This window comes from Carlito syrichta, unplaced genomic scaffold, assembly GCF_000164805.1.
Source record: "Carlito syrichta isolate Samal-C Ts95f unplaced genomic scaffold, Tarsius_syrichta-2.0.1 Scaffold314118, whole genome shotgun sequence".
Taxonomy (NCBI): domain Eukaryota; kingdom Metazoa; phylum Chordata; class Mammalia; order Primates; family Tarsiidae; genus Carlito; species Carlito syrichta.
In genome coordinates, this window is record NW_007258214.1 from 128,700 (window position 1) to 135,947 (window position 7,248).

General features: G+C 53.1%; 2 long non-coding RNA genes across 3 annotated transcripts in view; both read left to right on the top strand.

Annotated features, from left to right (window-relative positions):
- The window catches only part of LOC103273695, a 10,660-nt gene that overhangs the window by 2,953 nt on the left and 459 nt on the right, over positions 1-7,248 (top strand). The gene's annotated exons all lie outside the window — the stretch shown is intronic.
- Positions 301-764, top strand: LOC103273694. The gene is made up of 2 exons (XR_505202.1): positions 301-408; positions 531-764. It is a non-coding gene; the product is annotated as an uncharacterized LOC103273694 (long non-coding RNA).

The window sequence follows — 7,248 nt, forward strand, 5'->3', positions numbered from 1 at the left end:
CCTCCAGGAGGGATGCAGGGAACCCAAGGTCTCCACGTCCCCTCCTCTCACATGAAGTGCCTTCCTCCGGGCATGTCACAGGACAAGGGGAAGCTGTTCAGACAACATTGGGGGTGATGAGAAAGTCCAGGAAGAGAGGGAAATGGCACCTCCTTAGTGAACGTGCTCCCTGGACGCCATTGGCATGCTGGGAAGCGCTCACTACAGCCCGGAGTGGTGTTGGGTCCTGCAGGTCCCTGGTGCCCTCATTCCAGGACCAGTGCTGGTGCTTTGCTCACAGCTTCTGTTTGAGTCATAGTGGTCATGGGGCATCCTTTGTCCCTGGGCCTAGAAGAGCCTGGAGCCTCAGAGACACCCGAGATGCTTCCTGTGGGCCCAGTTTGTCCTCCTCCATGGAGGGGACAGAAGGTAACTCCTACTTCCTGGATGCCGAGGCCAGGCCTTCTTGTCTCCAAGTGCCCCTGTCCTCCATTGTAGTGATGGTGCTGAATGTTGTTCATACTTCCTGCACTTTCTTTTCTGACTCATAGGTGGTGGAGCCTCAGAACCCAGCTGGGCAAGAAATGGACACTCATCGCTGCAGGAGCAGGTCAGGCCCCCTGCTGTGCCCTGCGGGGGACCGGGCTCATTCATTCATTTCGCTCTTTTCCGGCTCTCAGCAAGCCCACAACTCTCTCCTGGCTTTCATTTTCATCCATTTAAATTGAAAAAAAATAAAAAACAAATGAAACCCACTTAAGAGAATGCCTTGAGGGGTTAGCAGACTGCTGGAGTGTTGGGCTCCTTCTGGGGTCTTTGTGATGGTCAATTATTTATTGAGCCCTGGTTGTGCTCCTGGCGCCACCAAGGCAGAGAGGAGCCAGGGTCCCTGCCCTGGAGGTCCTGAAGAAGAAGGCAGAGTTTGTGGATGTCCCAGCTGAAAAGGCAGTGACACATCACACCGCGGGCTGCTCTGTTCTTTGATTATATGTTTCCTCTTAATGACTTTCATTTACTTTCTGACTTAAAAGTATTAGAAAGGTTATAACATATTCCTTAAAGATAGAAAAAAATAAGATCCAACTCCAGTATTTTTAATGCACACATAAACATCTACTTGGTTTATAAAATTAGGAGTTAGGTTGAATGTTTAATTCACTGAGTTTGAATGTTTAGTTCATTAACTCATCAGATTCTGCTTTGATTTTTACTTCACATTATATTATATACTTTTCTTATGCCATAAAGCAGTCTTCAAAAACAAATTTTATTAGCTACAAAATATCTCATCATACAGACACAATAATACAATAATTGCCTTCAATAGTTTTCTAATGCTGGGCAATAAAGATTTTTTTTTTCCTTTTTCTTTTCTGTTTATGGCTATTATAAATAACACTGCATGGACACCCTTAGCTTAGAACATCTTGAATCACTCTGGTTTATAATGTCAGTTTATAATCAGGAAGAGGGAAAACTTAACTCTGAGTTTGAAGCTCAATCCTAAAGTAAGTTCCATAGCCTCTGAGCTTTGCTTTCCTCTCTGTCCAATGGTAATGATGACACAGAGGTCCTAGGGAGCTGTGGGCCACGAACTGTGAGATGACAATGACCAAGCAGAGCAGTCCAGTCCAGCTGGCTCCTGTGGGGAGCTCCCAGAGGGGATCAGTTCATCCCCTTCTTTCCTGACTCCTCCCAGGAGGGACAGAACCCCACCATCCCTTCCTCCTGTCCCCAAGATGCACAGTGACAGCGATGCTGAGGTTGTTTAGTAAGAAACTCCATAACATGGACAGGCGTCGGGAGGGCACACAGTGGGTTTCTCTCCAGTGAAGATATCAGGGCGAACAAAAATGCGAGGGTGACCCAGGGAAGACATGAGCTCACTTGCTATTTCCTTGTCCCCAGGAAGCGGTCAACTTTAGGGGTGCCCAAGCCTTCATGAAAGGATGCCTGGGGAATGGAAAGGAAGCTGACATCATGCATCTGGGGTTTGACAGGCCCTTGGATGTCTGAGGAGAGAAAAGCAAAACAGGCAAACAAGCAAAAACTCCATACACTCAGGGGCAGTGTCCACTGGACTAGACCAGAAGAGCCTTGGCATGCCCTGGGGAACAGGCACCAGCATGACAGGAGGGCAGGGCCCATCATCTGATGTGAAAACGCTCCAGCTCCAGGAGCCATGGGAAGCCAGGTGGGTGGGGAGGGAGTGGGGCTGGGCAAGGGCATTTGGGCGCTGCTAACTCTGCAGCAAGTTGAGCCCCCAAGGTCTGTATCAGTCAGCAACTCTCACAATTGTGCTGCGTAACAAGCCACCCCCATGTCAGTTACAAACAACAGGAACATTCCCCTCTCTCTCATGTCCCGGGGTGCTGGGCCATCACATCAGGCCAGGCCTGGCTCTTCTTGGCTCCAGGTTGAGAGTGGCATCCAGGTCTGCGGTGCCGAAGGCCTCTCATCGTCCTTGAGCCAGGGAGAGCCAGAGGCCTGTTCTTCTCCTGACAGAGGCAGGAGCACAGCCACAAGGCCACCTTCACAGGCACACTCCACCCTCTGCCCACGTCACACCTGCTACGTCCCATTGGCCAAAGCAAGTCACAGACCCAACCCGCATCAGCAGACAAGGACACGCACCCCACATCCAGAGGCACAAACCAGAGTAATGAGACACAGGGCCTGGGTCCAGGGAAGGGAGGTGAGGAACTGGGACAGTGACCCTCCACAGCACAACCTCCCAGGGCTTCAAACTTCCCCTCCGCCTCCCACCCAGGTACATTTCCAAGGGAACACTTGCAGTTCCAGGGCTTGGAACAAGTGGTTTCTAGTCTCTCTGCTTGGTTCCACACCCTTAAAACAGGACAGGGATGTCGTGTCAAATCACATTCTGTGAGTTTGCGATGACACATAAACAAGCGAATGCCAGAGAAAGGGCTCCAGGCGGGGCTGGCAGTGGGGTCAGAAGCCAATAATGACTATGAGCATTACTAACCATACTCAAAGCTCTGGAAATTTCCTTGAAAGTCTGACTAGAGACTCATTCCCCCTACAATTACCATTTTCTTTTAATGTGAGAAAAAAGCAAATTGTGACAGAGTAGTACATCCTATTTGGGGAGCACAGAGAAGAGGCCAGGGGCTCTTGGCATCATACAGGCCCAGGTACGAGTCTTAGCCCTCCTCCCTTACCTCCTCTCTGGCCCTTGGGTCCTCCTCTGTAGAATGGCTACAAGCCCAGCCTCATGAGTCTGTGGTGGTCAGGACTAAACGGGAGAGTGTTTCTAACATGCCCAGCATAGGCCTGGCCCGGGAGGAGTTCCCACAGGCTGTGGAGAGAAGACTGGCCTGGGGGGTCAGAGCTGCGACCTCGGGTCCTGTTACCAGGGGATTCTGGAGAAGTCCCTGAGTCTCCTTGAGCCTCTTCTGCCTGTAAGCTAATGAGGTAGCTGGATTGTCAGACCAAGGGATGTCCCTGCGTCTCCCTCACCTCCTATCCGTGGTCTCTGCTCATCGTGTCCGGTGAAGGGTGGATGCAGAGTTGGGCCAGGACCCCTCAGAGGCTGGCGGTGACTGTGTCAGGGCGGGGGTCAGATTTTGCCCTCCAAGGACTGAACTTTAACACAGGCTCACCCAGAGTGTTTCTCTTCATGAGTCCTTTGCTCTCAGCCTGCAGGATTGTTTCAGCCGCCTCCTGCTGCAAGGTCTCCTGGAGAACAAAGCCTCACTCCTTCTGCCTTGGTGCAGCGTCACCAGGCTTGTTCCCATCTCAATGCCCTGACCATTCCTGGATGGAGCCTCGCAGATGCATACCCCTTGGGGCTGCCGGAGTCGTGGCTCTTTCCAGCCATCCCAACACCCCTCCCGGCTCCAGCACAGGGCTCATGGCACCCCAGGGTCTGTCTCCCCAAGGTTTGTTCCCATAAAACTCTTCATTTCCCAGATCCCGCCATCCCACATGGCAGAAAGCACAAACATTCAATAAACACCACATAACCTTGTCACACACAGATGATGTTCATGACAGAGGGCAATGTGAGCACTTAAGCCATGAAAGCTGTGCCCTGAGAGGGATGGGTGACAAGGGGTCCTAGCCTCTCCCACCCCTGGTTCAGCTCCATGGGGCCCGGAAGCAAGGCTCCCACAGGGTCTAGACAGATGGGGAGAAGCACCCTGACCGTGGGCACAAGCAGGTGTCCAGACTCAGCCTCATGGACGGAGGAGACAGACAGAGATGAGGAAGCTGCCCTCGTAAAGCTGTGGGCCTTCTTGACTCTGTCCCGCTTCAGAGAAGGAAGGTTCCTCCTTCAGACCAAGTCTCCCAGGAAAGAACCACAGGAACCTGTCATTCTCCCTCCGACTCACCCAGCCACCCATCAGGTTGGAATCCGCCTCCCAGCACACGTGGCATGAGCGCAACCACAGGAAGCAGCGCATGTCCTGCCAGCGGGGACCCGGGAGGGAACCCGCATGAGGCCTGGAGTCTGCACAGACCCTGGCCTGTGTGGGCTGTAGGAACAGGAGTGCGAGTTTGGGGGAGGGTGAGTGTTCAGTGCCCACCACTGCAGGAACGGACGCGTTTGATGGAAGAGCAGCACAGGGTGTGCCCCTCCAGGAGCAGGACACTGAGATGGGGAAGTTCTAAAACGGCGACCAAGTTACTCCCCAAAAACGAAGTGCTCAGACAGGATGACGGTTAATGACAACGGTGGCAGTCTCCAGACCCCATCTCAGCTCGAAGCCCTGTCCCATGCGCTGCATGCTCCTGGCTGTGTCCAGACACAGGAAGCATCAGGATTGACGACAAAGGTGAACTGACCGTGAGCATGAGGGTCCGTAGGTGAACCCAGCCAAGACCATGGTGCCTGAGGAACCATTTCCGGGGCACAGAGGACACATGGGATATGTGGGGAGTTGAAGGCGGTTCTCAGAGGTGAGGACAGACAAGCGCTCTTGCACCCCGGCTCGCGGGCCGTGGGCTTGTGTCGGGTTGTGTTTGCTGATGTCCACCATTTGCTGATGTGGCACTGACCTCCGGGTCCCTGGAGTGGGTGTCCTGTCCTTCCTGGCCGGAGTCTGTGGACAGAGGGGGCAGCTCTGGCTGGGGGAGTGGTGACTTCACAGGGCTGTATTCCCGGTTTGTCAGTGTCCTGGTGGCTGGGAGAGGACTGTTCTAACCCGGAAGGCCACCTAGACATTGCTGAAAATTGCTCCTGCCACCCTCAGAATGAATTCTTCCGCACAGTTCAGATCTGTCGTTTGACTTAGGTTTCAATCCAGGCACACACTTCGGTCAACTAAGCATCTCAGCATCCTCTATGGTCGTGTTTCCCAGAGCTGGCAGCTCAGAGATTGATGCAGAAAGGGACACAGCAGCCTGTCCCTAAGTGGCAGGAAACGGTCCATTTCAATTAATGACAGATCATTTTCACCATGGTTTCTGGGAGCCTGTGCAGGAGGGCATGGTCGCTGCTGGGGCATCAACATCTTTAACAACTAGAGGAGGCCAAGGGTCATTCCCATGAGTAACACTGAGTCCGTGGAGGATGGGCTCTGAGCGCCAGGATGGGTCCACACATGACCATGACAGTAATCACAGTGTCAGGTGAGCACACTCCAGCGTGGCTACTTGAGGATACCATCAACCTGTGTAAGCTCCTAACATACTATCAGTAGCCCTGGATGCTTTGGAATATGAGGTGCAGGGGCCAGACTTTCAAGCTGGGGGTCCCACTAGGACATCTTCACCCCAGAGGACATGGGGCAGTGTCTGGGGACATTTCCGGTTGTCACAACAGGAAGGAGTGCTACCGGCTTCTGTGGACAGAGGCTAAAGACACTGATAACCCTCCCATGATGCACAGAATGGTCCCCACACAGAGTTAACTGCCCAAGCATCAGCAGAGTCGAGGTCAAGACACTCTGGTTGGAGCCCCAGCGAACATCTCATTTTGTCATCCGGGTGTCTCCAGGGAGGACCAGTGAGGGCACGGCATGTTCATCAGAAAGTACCCAGGGATGCAGGTGGCTCTTGGCTCCATCACTGGCAGCCCCGTGACCTTAAACAAGAACCTCCCAGCTCTTTGTTTAGACACACCAATGTCTAAAGCTAAGTTTTCTGGCAAAATTATTGTGACTTCTTCAAGCCCGGTGGGTCTGAGTTCCTTGCGGAGTGACCTGGGGCTCTCAGCGACACCCACTCACCTCTAAGTCAAACCATGCCCATAGAAGAGCACAGTGCCTACCATAGCCGTGGCCCCCCCAGAGCCATGAGATTGGCATCGGATTGGTGGGAACTGTAGACAGCCTTGCTCCTTTGAGAGGGCTGGGGTCCTGCAGCCATGACTCATGGGCCTGAGCCCCCACCCACTCACGTAGAGTCAGAAAGGATGCTCTCTTCATCAGCTAATTCTCACATAACATGGGATGTCCTGGCTGGATTCCCTGATGGGAGAGCAGGTGACTTTTAGGAGCACATAGAAGAGGCAGAGCCTCCTGCTGTCCCTTGATATCCCGTATTCCCCTCTTCTAACATTATAAATCCCAATTATAGCAGGGCACATGACTACCCAGGCTAAAGCTAAATTTCCCATCCTGCCCCACAGCAGGTGTTCACCTCCCTGCTGTACCCCTAAATGGACTGTGCACCCCACGTTCCCTCCTCCTCTTCTCTTCTGCGGAATGTGACTCACACCTCCCTGGACCAGGCAGATAAGAACATCCTCAAAGATGACAGAGCCCAGAATGAAGGCAGCCGAGGCTCACCCCCTGAAACCACTAGGCCCAGGACCTCCCAAGCCAAGATGGTCATGTGGGAGAGAAGCAAAACCCCGGCTCATGAAGCCACTCTTGCTTTGACTGAGGAATTTATACACCAATAAATACAGAGAGTAGACTTTCTATGTTAACATTATGTATTCACTTTAATATCCATTAGAAGAAGATCTCAGCTTGTTAATCAAACCCACAATTCCACGAAGGCACAGTAAACAACCGTCCAGGAATGGGCGAGGCCTCCTGGCATGTGGGACTCAGCAGCAGCCCCGTGGGCCCGGGGCCTAGGCCCGGCCTCTGCTCAGATGCCAACTCTGTCCCCACAGGGCTGCGCTGTCTGTCTCACGATGTGGATACTTAGCTCAGTGCTGGCTCTGCCAGACTGCGACCCGACCTCCCAGGGTCACCACTGAATGTGCTGGCTGCAGCCTGAGTCGCAGACTCCTACCTCCCCGCCCCTGCCTCAGCCGCATTCGCTCAAAAGTTCTGACTGTTCTCAGGG